Source organism: Aptenodytes forsteri, unplaced genomic scaffold (assembly GCF_000699145.1).
Source record: "Aptenodytes forsteri isolate BGI_AS27 unplaced genomic scaffold, ASM69914v1 Scaffold2, whole genome shotgun sequence".
Classification (NCBI taxonomy): domain Eukaryota; kingdom Metazoa; phylum Chordata; class Aves; order Sphenisciformes; family Spheniscidae; genus Aptenodytes; species Aptenodytes forsteri.
Genome location: NW_008795695.1, coordinates 20,597,096 through 20,612,583, shown reverse-complemented (window position 1 = coordinate 20,612,583; position 15,488 = coordinate 20,597,096).

Sequence of the window (15,488 nt, the reverse complement as noted above, 5' to 3'; positions counted from 1 at the left end):
AATGCGTTACTGGAAGTTGGGTAGTTTTCCTTAATTGTAAAAATAAAATATAATACAATAAGATTAAATGAAATTTTAAAAAGTGAATATGATGCATTTTCCCTCATTTGGCCCTACCTCTTCCATTTCAATCTTACATGGCATCCTTAAAATGTTAAAAGAAAATCAAAACAAAACAAAATGCGTTACTGGAAGTTGGGTAGTTTTCCTTAATTGTAAAAATAAAATATAATACAATAAGATTAAATGAAATTTTAAAAAGTGAATATGATGCATTTTCCCTCATTTGGCCCTACCTCTTCCATTTCAATCTTACATGGCACAGGCACATATGCTTTCTGAATCTATGAAAACCAGAGTATCAATATTTTTCTTTATGGGTTTTTATTCCATATTTTCACTAAATCTAGTATTTCTGCAATCTCATTTCTCTAATATGGTACCAGCCTTTTTCAAAGATTCACCTTAATGTGGAGAAATCCTTCTTTATAGAAATTCTGATTACTCCTTGGCCTATGTTTTGAACGTATTAAATGTCCAGTGTCCAATACAAAAATTACTACTGAATTTTATAATTGCTCCAAAGAGAATTAGGTTAACTTAAAATAAAGTATTTGGTTTTAGCTTTACCCAGTAAATGTTAGGAGTTTGTGTGCTACAGTAATAAAGTTTCTTAAATATTAATTTGTAATTTAATTATAAATCCCTTTTAGGATAAGCCGGTCTCCAAAACAATGGAAAAAACCCCAGGAATATATGTAACTAAAGGCATCGTATTATGAAGAATGAATTAATACTAAATTTGATAAAGTATATGGAGAATGAGTAGATATGTATTATACTGTATATGAACGTGTCTATGTATATATGTATTTCTAATGCTCTAGTATACATGATGAATTACCAAATTTATTTTAATGAAAAATAGTTCAAATCCCAATTAGACATTACTGAAGAAGAAATAACTACTTCTAGTACATACTTATTCAAACTTTAACCAAGTTTAACAGTTAGAAGGGCCCTGTCATTTAGACTTTACACCGAAGTCATGAAGACTGAGCCTTTAAGTAAAGGCTCAAGGGCAAAGGCCCAAAAATGACATTTCAATTAATTCCTTCTGGTGGTAGCAGTGGAACTAGGTCTTTCATGCGACTAGTATCTAACATTAATGAAATAGCTTCTCTCTTCGAAAGGACCTTTCACATGACAAAGGAAGGGAAACAGACATCATTCAGTTAGTTGATTTTTTTTCTGTAGAATGACTTTATGTAGAGGCTGTTTGATGGCACTTCTCTTGATTTCTCAAAGGCATTTTATGTATACATTAATGTATACATTTTTTTCTTTCTAACAAAAAAAAGTGGAAATTATAATTTAATTTTATCTAAATAAGAAGTCATATATGTCATGTTGATTGTTTCTTTTTAATCTACACAGACTGGTAATGAACCTTACATTATCTTACTTCAAAACAGTATCACTTTTCCTTTTTTTTTATGTAAAGACTTGCACCTAGTCATAAGGGACCTTGCAATTTAGAAGCTAACATGGGGGAATAAAGCAATATTGAGAAAAAATGTATATTAAATATATATGTATGTATTATATGTAATATATAACATGCATTTTTATGTAAATGCATATGTATTATATTTGTATGTATTATATTGTCATGGTTTAACCCCCGTCGGCAACTAAGCACTGCACAGCCACTCGCTTACTCCCCCCCTGGTGGGATGGGGGAGAGAATCGGAAGGGTAAAAGTAAGCAAGCTCATGGCTTGAGATAAGAACAGTTTAATAGGTAAAGCAAAAGCCACGCACGCAAGCAAAGCAAGACAAGGAATTCATTCACTACTTCCCATCGGCAGGCAGGTGTTCAGCCATCTCCAGGAAAGCAGGGCTCCATCACGTGTAATGGTGACTTGGGAAGACAAACGCCATTACTCTGAACGTCCCCCCCTTCCTTCTTCCCCCAGCTTTATAGGCTGAGCATGATGTCATATGGTGTGGAATATCCCTTTTCAGTTGGGGTCAGCTGTCCCGGCTGTGCCCCCTCCCCACCTCTTGTGCACCCCAGCTTAGGTGGTGTGAGGAGCAGAGAAGGCCTTGACTCTGTGTCAGCACTGCTCAGCAGTAACTAAAACATCCCTGTATTATCAAGACTGTTTTCAGCACAAATCCAACACACAGCCCCATACTAGCTACTACAGAAAAAATTAACTCTATCCCGGCCAAAACCAGCACATAGCTGCACGTGTGTGTTTTTATGTATATATCTGTATGTATGTACCTCATGTAGTGCCCTATGAAGGAGGATCCCATCATGGTAACTGAAACATCAAAGATGAAGAAGAAAACACCAGCTTTTTCACCATGTCATTTTTCTTTCCTCTTAGACTTCTGTGTAAGTAACAGAAGGCTTATCACTTTCTATACTGTTCTTGATAACTGTCAGCTCAGCTTCTCCAAGTACATTGACTGTCTTAAACCTCATCTGTAGGTTGGTGTGGACGTCTGCCATTATAAAAGGATGCATTTGCTTATCTTCACAATTGCCCTGATTGTATTTTCCTTAAAGTGGGGAGTAGCTCTGCTTAATACTCACTGCGCTGCTCCTTAGTCAAGAATTCTTCTTAAAGCTACTGTTCTAACAGATAGAAAAAGTAATGTAACTTTTTTGTTAGTTACTAGAGTTAATATTCTCACATGTCTAGATATTTGTGACAGAATGATGGTTATATGGAGGTAAAGTATTGGATTCCTTATTAAGTTGTGCTCCCTTTCTTCTTTTCTTTAATAGTTTTTTTTTTCTTTTTAGTTACTTAAAATTAAGAACATGTATAAAACTCTTTATGAAGAACAACTTTGATTATCCCATTCTTATCTCATTATACTCAAAAATTTTTTTTTTCTCAGCACCTTTTACAGAAACTGTTAATATTATTTTGGGGGACTAGGGGTGTTTTTGGTTTTGGGGTTTTTTGTTGGTTGGTTGGTTGGTTTTTGTTTTTTCCATAAATGATTTTTAAATAACAACAAGCAAAAGAGGCAGAATGTTGTTACCAGCCAGAGCTATATTACCAAACCTCACAATTGAGAGCTGGTAGCAGGAGGCAGTATATTGTGAGGGGACACATAAAATCTGTTTATATGTGTGTGGATCAGAAATAAAAAATTAAACAGGAAATAAATGTTAAACAAGACTTAATGCACTAGTTAAATAAATAAGCTGTTCATAAATACAAAATTTTATTTTCTGTTAGGTATAAACTATTCCACTAGGTCATGACTTCATTGTCAAAAATGAGAGTATCAACAACAGAATTAACTTGAAAAAGACTGGATACAATTTGTGGAAAAAATGTGTTTTGGAGTTTTTAATGTCAAACAGAAGTGTTTGGATTAAATGTCAATTTGAGTACCTCCTTCCTAATGCTAATGTTTAAAATACCAAAAAAAGAGTAAAATAGTATCTTTGTGCAATCTGCTATATACTAATTAACTAGTACCAATATTTTACGCTGTATAGTACAGAATTTTAAAATTTTATTTATTATTACTTTAAAAATGTTTTTAGTGGTACTTATGGTTTATTCTAAAATGGAAATTCAGTTTCCATTTTTCCTATGACTTTTTACTTTACATCTTAAATGGCTTTCTTCTCTGCATCAAGAAGAATTTCTGTTGGACCATATCAGTGTAATAATTTAATATCTTGCAATATTTATTATCCGATCTTCTAATTTTGGTAAGCATGATAGGTCTAGTAGAGTTCCTCCTCTGCCTTAAAATATTCCTAAGCTGATCTGTTACAATAAAAAGAAAACCAGTATTTTTTAAGTTAGGTTTGTAGTATGTTAACAATAATAGTAGGTGGTAGTTACTCAGTAGTTGTTGTGATTAGTCTTGTGTTTTTGAGAGAACGCAGTCCCCTAAGGGTTCTGAAACCAAAGTGGGATCTTACTTTTTCCCTGCCTTTGGCTCTCTTTTCTGCCTCTTGTCCTCCTCCTTCCGTTATTATTATTCCAAGGAAAAGAGCAAAAGTGATTGGAGACTTGAATCATTGCATCCTGAAAGACACACTGACTATTTAAGATAAAGTATTTTAATTCTAAAGCTTCTTTTATTAGTCTACTATTTATCGCTTATATAAACATAATGACTAATTAAGAGCATAGCAAGTCTATTTGAGGCGTATGATATTCATTGCTTATGTATAGAAAGTATGGTAAGATCAAGAATTTTTTCCCTCCATCTTTTACCACAGAATCCACAATCACTTTTTAAAGGGCTGTGATTATCTCTACATATTGTATAAAAGGACACAGGTGTAGTGGTTTGCTGTGACTTCAGAGGATATCCAAATAATTGTAACAACTAAATGATGTTTCATGGAGTAGTGCAACTATACCTGATTGCTCTTATTATTTTGTTGCATTAACTGATCTGGAATATCTTCTTACTGACCAACTTCTGTAAGCAAGTGCTGCTTTTCCTGACACTTCATATAGAAATGCATGCATTTTGAACAAATATTTGGCAACGGTTGGAAGCTGAGGGGGAGAGAAAGAAAAAAAAAGACATAAAGGAAGAAAAGAGAAAGACAGTCCATTAAAAAAGATAAGTGATTAGAAGATTCACCTGTGATGGCAAGTTTCAGATGTAAATCCACCTTTGCCTTACTTTACACATACCTGAACCCCAGCCCCTGACATTCTGCTCTGGGTTTCTCTCCCCCACAGCCCCAGTGGTTTTTTGCTGACTTGAGCATTTATGTTATCAGTATATAGTAGGTATGTTATCAGTATGTAGTAGATTACACACATATTGATATATGAAGGACTTGTGACTTAAGTCCAGTGTTATGCCAATGGCAGTCTACCATTGGAGGCTGGTACAAGTCCAGGCAACCTTGGGCACACCAGGTACAGCTGGGACCTGGCTGCACCGAGCCATGCAGGCACTCCTCTGGCTTTGCTCTGAGCAGGACCTTCCTTCAGAAGATAAAGTTCCTTCCTTCTTCCTGGCTACCTTTTCTATTGGAATGATTTTCCTTTTTACCTTGTAGGCTCTCTTTCAAAAGGATGCATCCCACAGCTTCTTCCTAGCTTCTGTGGAAACAATTCAATGAAAGAAAATGCCTCAAAGAAAGCAGAATTTCAACCAATATCTCACATGCTCAAGGCTGTACAGTAAATCTGTTATATAACTAGAAGTACAAAGTCATCTAGTTCTTTTAGGGATGCCTTTGAAAACTACCTCTGGCCTTTACTTTCTGTCATATAACTGCATCTTTCCTAGAGCAGAGGAAATCCTTTAACAACCTGCAGAGTGCTAAAGGTCTCTCTACTTGCTACGTGAAGAGTGCTAACTAGTGTATCAAAGATGTTGTTTATCTTGCTTTAACTGAAATTGTGTGTCAGAGCGTAGTTACTAAGAAAAAAAAACAAAATGCTTTTCTTTCTGATTTTAAATGTTAAATAAATCCAGATGATTATTTTAGATGGTCCCTGAAAAAAGCAGGGACAGACAGAACAGCTTATGATTCAGGGATCTACTTTATGTTCAATTCAGTAAAAGATACATTTAATTAAACGATTACTTAGCCATGTCCTTCCCGCTTCCTTACTCTCCAAATGCAAGTGATTATGTGTCAGGGAAATCTATTTTCCTAAACAATTAAAGTTGGTGTAAATTTTGTTTAAAAAAAAATCAAGCTTAAACTCAGTTTTCATGCAAAATTGTCTCCAATTTCTGTTATTCTATGAAGTGAACAGCATTTCTCCTTCCTCCAGTCATCTTAAGGAAACTTGTATAAAATGGCTTCCAAAGGGATAAAAAAAGGGTTGTAAACTGATGGTCTGAAATGAAAGAGATTGCCTTTCTCACGTGTGGACACTATAAGTGATATCCTTTCCTGATTGTCAGTTGTTCTGATTGACCTGTAGGGATGCAAGGTGGGATTGTGCCGCGCAATATCTAACCAGACTACTTTAAATCCAACCACTGGGAAAATATGTGTATATATATACAATTCTCCTAGATGTTATTTCAGTTTTTCCTATCATAATTCTGCATTGTTTCATATAATAATGTTAACAGAGCTTGATTCTATAGACAGTTCTGATTGATTGGTTCTTTCAAGATGCAAACCAAAGTTGTGCTTGTATGCATTCATACTTTTATCCTCTATTTTCTGTTTTTTTCAGACATTTTGCTGACTTGGATGCTCTTCATTGTTACAAAGTACCATGCTACCAGTCTTTCACTTTGTGTTCAAAACACTTATTGTCATCAAATTTTCAAATATGCAACATATCAATTTCCTTTTTGTTCACAGATCTTCAAAAGAATAATGAAGTAATTAGGAGAACATATAGAGAAAGATTATTTTTCTATACTATGCTATATTTCTGATACATTTTCTTCAAGTTGAATAGTCTCCTAGGATAAAAGAAATCCCAATATTGTTTCACATCAATGGGAGAATAGTGTATCTATAGTTCTGCATTTCTATAATACCAACCTCACTGAAATATCACAGTGCTTTAAAAATGTTATTTTCTTTCTAGGTGTGGGAGAAATATGAGCTTTATTTTTAAGGAATCAGTCATTACTGGTGCTAGAGTCATGTCTTGACACAGGGTAAATTCATACTTAAATAAGTATATAAGTATCTTTTAGAGGATACCTGTGAGAGAAATTAACATGACTCCTTTTTTGCTATTTCAGCACAGAAAGGCATAAAAAACCAAGACAAAGTGCAACTCAGACTCAGGTTTCTGCTAGTGGACTTACAAAGATTTAGGTGTTCCTATGAGAGCATGAGGAAGGTTGGCGACTAAGCTACTAGAGTGGGATGAAATAATTCCATTAATTAAATCGAAGTGCTGAGTGTTATATGTATTTTTAAAAAAGCGCTATCTGCCTATCTTTCTGTTAATCTAATACATAAGTGTGTGTGTGTGGTAAACATTTATATCGCATCTTCATATATATCATTCAGATTGCTTATGATACTTGAAGCTATCTTTTGGGTGGAATGGACTTTGGAACTGAATCACAGATAAGTGTTCACAATAAAAGGCATGTTTTGAAAATGTCTTTTTTTTCCTAAAATGCCATTTATTTGACACATCTGTACATTAAACTGCTGGGACTCAAGTTCTATTAAACTACAAACTCTGTTCTTTTTTAAGTGTCAAGGTGTATTGAAACATGTGGTTTCATTGTTTCTCTTGAGAATTTTTACATATCAGAGAAAGTACCGTAAACCATTTCTGTCATTATACAATTTAAAACTTTAGATAACTCAGGGATTTTTCTTTTGTAAGTCTACGAGTGGCTGTTTAACCTCCTAACTGTAAAACATGAGTAACACTGCAGTTACCTATTATCCATACCATTTAGAAGGTATAGAAAGTAATTAATCTCGCAGATTTGTTTCCATTACAAACTGACATGAAATAGAAACTACTGTAAATTTAAGAGTCCAGTATAGCTTTTAGAAAGAAATTTACCAGCCTGGGTGGCACCTTTTAGATGACTGATTTTTTTTTTTAATTTCCCTCTTATGGAAGTTATGTAATAAATTGTACTTCATAACTCAGAATGACTGAAAGGCTAATTTTAGCTCTGAAGGGTTTTCACATCTAAATTGATCAATAAATTAGATGGATTAATTAAATTCTGCTGTCAGGGCCGAGGACTGTCAGTGTATGTAGCCTTGCTGATGTATCATTTATTAGTATCTCAAAGAACAATAACTTTTTAAATGTCTCTGTATATCCTTTCCATTTTTAAGGCCTTGAAAAGGACTGCCTATTTCAAAGAATAAAATTTCATCCTATTAGGGAAATGCCAAAGTCCCATCAGTAATACAGACCAGCATGCACCTGCAAAAGATGAACAAATTCAGGAGGAATGTAATTTATGTCTGATAGCTGCATAAATTAGAAAGACGTTTCCTGACAGATGAACATGATTACATTTTGTCCATATAGCCAAAATGTCACCTGACCAGAATGAAATAATGTAGGTGAAAACAGTAGAATTATTGACACATGAACAAATACACATGAATTCCCATTCACTGAATGAGAAGTCATCTGTGTTCAGTGCAGCCCCTTGAAGATATTTAGCATAAAAAAGACTTCATTCTCCCGTTCAGAATTTCCATAAGACACAATTAATTCTGAAGAAAAAAATGCCACTGCCTAAAGGAAGGCCTGGGCTCTTTCCACACAGGACTAATCCTGGAATACGCTAAACCACCAGAATTCTTGAGAATCATGTCCAGAATTGTGCTACTGGTTCTAGCACTGTATGATACAATACATTTTGTCTCTTAGTAATAATTGTCATCCAGATGATAAATCCGTAAGAGAAATGGATGAAGAATAAAAACCTTTTTCATTATGACTGACCACAAAAGATGGTGTCCACATTGCAATGGTATACAGGTCGATAAGTTTAAGGAAGCTATGAAATGCAGAATATGTATATTTTCATGAAAATAAATTTTATTTTCTTTGATGTTTTTCAGAGCACAGTGTGGTCCCAATCTTACTGTAGAACCGGTATTGTAGATTATAGTTTAGAACAGCAGTTAGATTGGTATATTGACATGCATTTTCTCATGTATTCATACAACCAATGCATAGCTGACACATTCTCTTACTGGGCTTTTACCAATAATTAATATTAAAATTAAAAAAAAAAGAAGAGGAAGAGGAAGAAAAGGTAATGGATTCAAATACAGATAATAAAGTAACACTGACTGTTTTCGTTATCAAGAGGCTTGCTATGATTCATTCTTATAAAGAATAAATATATCTTCTAAAATGTCATGCTCCAATGACAAATACATAAAGGGAGATTAAACCATAGACAACTTGGCGGGGGGGGGGGCGATTTTTTTTTGGGGGGGGGGGGGAGCAAAAAAGAAACAATTCTACTCCAGAAACCAAGTGTAGTTCCTCCAATTTCATCTCTGTAATTCCTGATCTTCAATTATGCCCCTTCTTAATTAGTCTGAATTTGAAACATCACCAGTGCATGAAATCTAGATAGGTCTAGAAATGTATCCACTTTTTTTTTTTCTGTAAAGCAGACTTCCTAGGTATAGTTACATTAAAATAAGTAAATTTAAAAGAATACATGACAAACCGTATGAAAAATAACATATATACATTCCAGACTATAGTTTAAGAAATAAAATGAACACTGAAGCAGAAAGCCAGAACTTTTAGAACTGTAAAGGGTATTTAAAGTACTCCAATCCCACTGATGACCACTGTTATTACGACTTTTGTAAAGTATACCTTTTAGACAGAACATGTTTATCCTGCAAATAGGGCTCAATAACTCTTAGCTCATTACATACTCAGAGTAAATTCTAAACTAAGGTATAATTTTACAATCTCACTGGCTGACTTATTTTATAATTTCTAATTATTCTGAAGTTGTTTGGTAATGTTATGAAATTAGTTGGCCATCCTGAGACAAATTGCGTTATCCAGATTTTTTTAATACGAAAGCAAAAACATATTCATGTAATTGTAATGCCCAAGGTATGTTTTATATATAATGTATCATTTTAGAGTAGTCTTTTATATCATCTTTTGTATCATTATATTTGTTGCTTCTTCATTTTACCCCTAATAGTTCCATCATTTACTCCTGAATCAGCAAACAACAATATTTCTGCAAAATTACTTTGATTTGGGCTTCTTACTGAAAACAGTTCAACTCCTTCCTCTGCATCTTCAGTATTTCTTTCTATCAATCAAATCTGTTTAAATAGGGTTAAGAAGCCTTTGTTCTACTGATCTGTAAAACCCTTTGAGTAAGTTGATTTATGATTAGTGGTCAGTCCAATAAAAGCTCTAGTTCACGTTTGCTTATCTGTGTTTTCACAGCTGATAAAGGGCATATATCTCCAGCAGGACAGTTTGGTATAATGAAAACTGACTGATTCATACATGCCCAGTCTTCCTCTCCTCATAAATATGGCATTAAAAATATGAGTAATCTTTATTTGTTTCAATTTCCATTTGTAAAAGCACCAACAGGAAATTTCTACAGGATGTATGAGGATCTGATTATCTTCTAATTTCTGTGAAGTATAACTGGCTTCAGTAGAGGTATCTGGATTTGTTTAGGGATGTGTCTTCAACAGGTGATCAAATGTACACATACAGAAACAAAAACAAATGACCTAGTCTTTAGCAAAATGCAATGCTTACCAATTTCCTCTTTACATTCGTCCCACTTCCATCCTACCCTCACTTCTTACGCTTTTTGATTATTAGTGAATTTTTGCTCATGAATCTCTGGTTGAGAAAGCATTTGAAGAATATCAGTATAAACTCAATACTCTGAGGATTTGCAAAGTACTTCAGCTTTATTCTTAGTTTTAAGACTGGAAGAAGTAGAAAATAAATGCATGATGACAAGTGTTCATTTGGCCAAATCTGAGTGAGCAGTTATGAAGTTTTATGAATTCATGAATACCAGTTGGCTCCAGTGCACTCCATTCAAACAAAAACTTTGCTACCTGAGTTTTTTTCACCGCATTTTGTGTTTCATTTGTTCTATTAGTTACGACAATACAGTGTCAAGATCATTAATTTGAATGCAAAGTATCTATTTACATCTCCAAGCAACTTTTTCTACTTGCAAGTAGCTATGGACTGTTTCTTTTCCTTTATATCAATGTTTCTTTTCATTTATATCAACTACTTCAGCTTTCTTGTAGAAGGTTTATATTTGGTTTAGAACCTCACACTCAGGTAATACCTTGTCAGGGTTCAAGTTTATGTTGCCACTAGAAGATGTTAGGTTTCTTCTTACTTCAAACGAAAACAAGAAAAGAAAGATAAAGTACCATGTGTCAGAGTCTATACTTGACACTGTGCATTTCTTCTAATACAGTGCTGCTGTCTGGTATGCTGTGGAAACAACTAGAATAACAAAATCAAAATCTTAGGCACTTAAAAATTACCAGAGGCTCACTGAATCATAGATTTGCAGGAGGATTTAGACACCTGAAGCTTCACATGAAAATGGTAAAAATACCGTAGTCTATTAGGAACCAATTTCCTGCAGTTGTCTACATGTAGGAATCTGACTTTCATACTTTCAAAAACCTAGCAATGGCTGAACTGCATCATTAAGTGCCTAAATGTCTTTGACAATCTTGCCCTTGTTCCTCCAGAATCTGTCTAATGAAAGAAATAGGTGCAGTGGAATGACTCAGGAAGTAAATATATGTTAATGTGTTTAAAAATTATATAAAGGTGCATACATTCATTGTAGAGGTGTATGATTCTTCTGTCAGTTTAAGGACAAAAACATGGCATGTAAGCTGAAGTTTCCAAAGCCACTTAAACACTCATGAGCTCATCTCTCAGATGACCTTCAATAGTACATTTCATAAGCATGTAACTAACTTTAGAAAATATTACACTGTGACAAATCTAGTTTTTATATTGTGATAAGTTAATGAGTTTCTCTTCTAACTTACTAAATTAACATGAACACTGCACAAAAAATTACAATGGCATGATAAAAAAGTTAATTTAGTCTTAATTATTTAAAATGTGTTTTATAATCTTTTAAGTCAAAAATTAGATAGCTGTAAAAAGTAAACATCATAGCAAGATGAACAAAGCATTTCAGAAGAGTATTATATATTCTTATATTTCTGCACCTGAGTGTTCTCTATAAACATAGTCCTAAACTGTGCCTCCAAGATTTGTATACAAAAATCCGCTACTGACTTCTTTGTTTCTGCATGGAAAAAGGGAATGAGAACACAGACATTTATTGATGACATTATTTTTTCCTTCCTTGTCTGCTGGTAGTCACACAGTAGACTGAATTCAGTCCAGGAAAAAAAGATGAAGTCCAAATTCCTTCTGTAGGTAACTTTGTTTTCCCAAGAAGTTATCTACAGATTTCTGCAGTATTTAAAGTACAGATCATGTAGCTCAGCCCTATCAAGCCCCATGAATTATGAACCCTTCCTTTCCTGTTGTGTCCTTGCAGCGCTTACAATTCTTATCTTCCCAGTATTGCACAGTGGTGTCTCATCGTCTTCTGGATGCAAATGTGCAAGGCAAGGTGCCATTTGTGTCTTCTTTTTCTTGCATGGCCATAGTAAGGAAGGAGGATCTTTCTGTAGCATAGCCCTGTTGATGTTAATGGATTTTATGCTCATTTGAAGTGCACGAGGATCTGGCCAAGCTATCTTTGATTCAAATTATATTGGGAAAGAAATAGGTAAAATTCAAGAAAATAGAAGTGCCTTCAATTTCTTTTTCTCCTTTGCTTGCCACATTATTAACATGCTTTCATTTTTTTTAATCTTTTTTCTTCTAAGAACTAGCTGCAAAATGTGCCCATAAATCTGATCAGTAAAATGGATTTACCAAAATACAACCCATGCTTTTGAAAATATTGTTTCACTGGTTACCCTAGGATTAATTTATATTATATGCTGTAATCTGAAATGATCTAATTTTATTTAATATTCTGAACCAGAGCATTCTTGATCCCAAAGAAGCTTTGAAGTTCTTAGGTCATTAAGACCTGCTATATACCCAACATACACATTTCTGCTTAACCAGTGGGTTTTTTGTGTTTGAAAATGTTTTTGCTTTCACAGTAGATGAGAACTTTTGATAGAGTTGCAGAATTAACTAAGTCGCAACTGCTTTGCCAATTAAGTTTCAAGAAATTGGATTTGGTTCTACTTTATAAAACATTTCAACATAATACAGTTGCAACAGTATAAAGTTTATTCTCCAGTTTCAGCTGTCATGATGACCAAGTTCTTTACATGGAGGACCTCTTCATCCTTGATTTGTTGATAAATTTGCTATACTACTGTTCAGGACTCTTTAGTTGACTTAGGTACACTTCATGGCTTCAAGCTCTTAGGTAGAAAATAGTTAGATGTTCCAGTTGCATTATGAAAGAAAAACTGCAGCCCACAGGTCCTGAACACTGAAAATGTGAAAGGAACTTCTCTCACTGATTCAGGGAGAAAAGTACCCTCTCTGCTAAGCCCCCAGCCTGACCATTTTTGCTTGGATGAGAACTACACTATAGCAGGCTTACTTAGCCTTTGCTGTTGAATTGTATGATCTGAAAATGTTCAGTGGTAATTGAAGAAGCATGAAAAAGTCATTGTTACAAAATCAAATATTTTATTTAATATTAGGCGCTGAAATGTTTGTAATTGTTAAGCAGCTTGTAAAAATTCTTTTCTGAAAAGGCAAACACTACATCCTTATTTACATTCAATCACTAAAGATAGATGCTTTCTCTCATTTAAAAAGTTACAAGCATAATTTTACAAAAGATTTCATTGTGAAACATTGATGCTTAAAGTGTATTCTCCTGGCAAATATGGTTTCCCCTTTATTGTTGAAAACTTGGGTAAGAATGAATTACAGTCTATATTCTCTTTTTCATAGGGATCCCTTGTGCCTATTTAACATTGAAAAAAAAATGTTGTGGTTTTTTTTTTTTTTTTTTTAAATCCATTTTCTTTATTTTATATCAGAATTTTCTGCTCTTCGGCATCAGTAGCAGAACTAAAGTCCTTAGCCAAAGTCTTGTATTAAAACATAGATTACGAAATTATTTTTTTTTTTAGTGTAGATAGATTTTGATTAATGAGAGATTTTGAACTGCAGCTGTCATATGTCTGAATTTTTTTCAGTTTTCCGTAAGTGTAGAAGATTGTCACAAAACTGAATCCTCATAGATAAAGAGTGTTTCTGAAAGCACTAAAACTTTTTGGATGGGGGAACTGAAACTGTAAACAAGAAAAATCAGTGAGATGTATTTAATAGAAGGGAAAAATCACCCATGGCTCCCTGATCATACATCACAGTAAAAAAAGTTTGTTTTAATGTGATTATTGAACATTCATCCATGATTACTAAACAATAATTAATTATACTGGAGTCCTGCTTATTGTTTATACGCATAGTTTTATTAAGCATGCATATTTTACTAAATTTGTGGGATGCAGTGAGATTTCATTATACATGTGCCTCTTTCATTATGAAACTCTTCGTATTACAGAGGTCACCTTGACAGATCTTGTTAATCACGTATATTCAATATAAATAAGAAATGTCACTTTTTGTGTAGGAACTCTTTTTGTATAAATTCCTCATGGGTGAATTCCCAGTAATTAGATTTGATGGTTAATGTTACATATGAACACAGGTATAATTAGCCAAAGTAGGGACATTGATTTCTCCTTCATTTGATCATCTGGGGTGATATTTCAGTCTCCATTTTTGCAAATAAGTGAATTAGTGAATTGCAAATTGGAATCTTGAGAATTAGTGTTTGGAGCAGGCAAGCACGTAGCCAGACTTATTGATTCCATAAGGTATTGTACAGACCTAAAGAGCTCTGCAGATCTACAGATCTGCATGTCATGGCCTTATAAATAGCAAAAAATCAGATAGTAAATACAGGGGAAGAATTTGTTTGGTTCGCTTCATTTAGGTAAAGCTGATTTATACATTCAGATTAAGAGAGAGCTCTAATTTAGAAATTAGGAAGATAACTGGAGGAGCAATGCATTGCTAGTCAGAAGAGTACAGAATCAGATCCTAAATGAATAAATACAAATTTTTAGGGCATGTCAACAAGTTTCCTGGAATAATCAATTACTATGACAACATAGAATGTCTTAAGCACTATCTACATTGCATTATGTTTTCTGTGTTTATTATATATTTATTCATCTAAGAGGTGGAGAGTTGCTTGAAATACTCCTTTCCAAATAACAGATTGTAGAATTGATGTATCAGAGAGAGCACAGTTGTGTTCCCTACTATATGGAAATCCTTAAAGCCATACATTATACCAGAACACTTTATCTGCAGTCCTTTCAGCACTACTTGCTCTGTGATTTCTTGAATTATTTATTAATTAAGGAAGTACAATGCAAGTTACTGAATTTCAGGCTAAGACCAAAACAAATAAATGTGCCTTTAAAATGGGAAAAGATGCTATTATTAGTACACTTCTGACTTCTTAGTTTATTTTAATTATTTGCATAGCTGTAATTAAGCTATAGTGCACTTCATTCCTGCATTAAAATTCAGTAGAATAAAATTATCACTTTTTTAATAACATCAAATTAACTGTCATTAATGAGAATTTAATTACCATGTTTCATATTAGATATAATTAGCTAATGATCTATAAATCTATATGAAACACAACTTAACAATATAACACTTTACATAATAAAATAACTAATCTAAGCCCAAGAAATAATTAAGAAGATGTCATATGTGCCATATTTCATTGTCCATGTGGGAAGATGATTAAAACTCTGGTAAAATATACAAGACTAAATTTGAGATGGCCTGCCCAGAGCCCTCTCTACCATTATGTAAGCTTTTATTTTGTAGTTTCTGTTTAAATGATATCAATAGTCTTGTATTT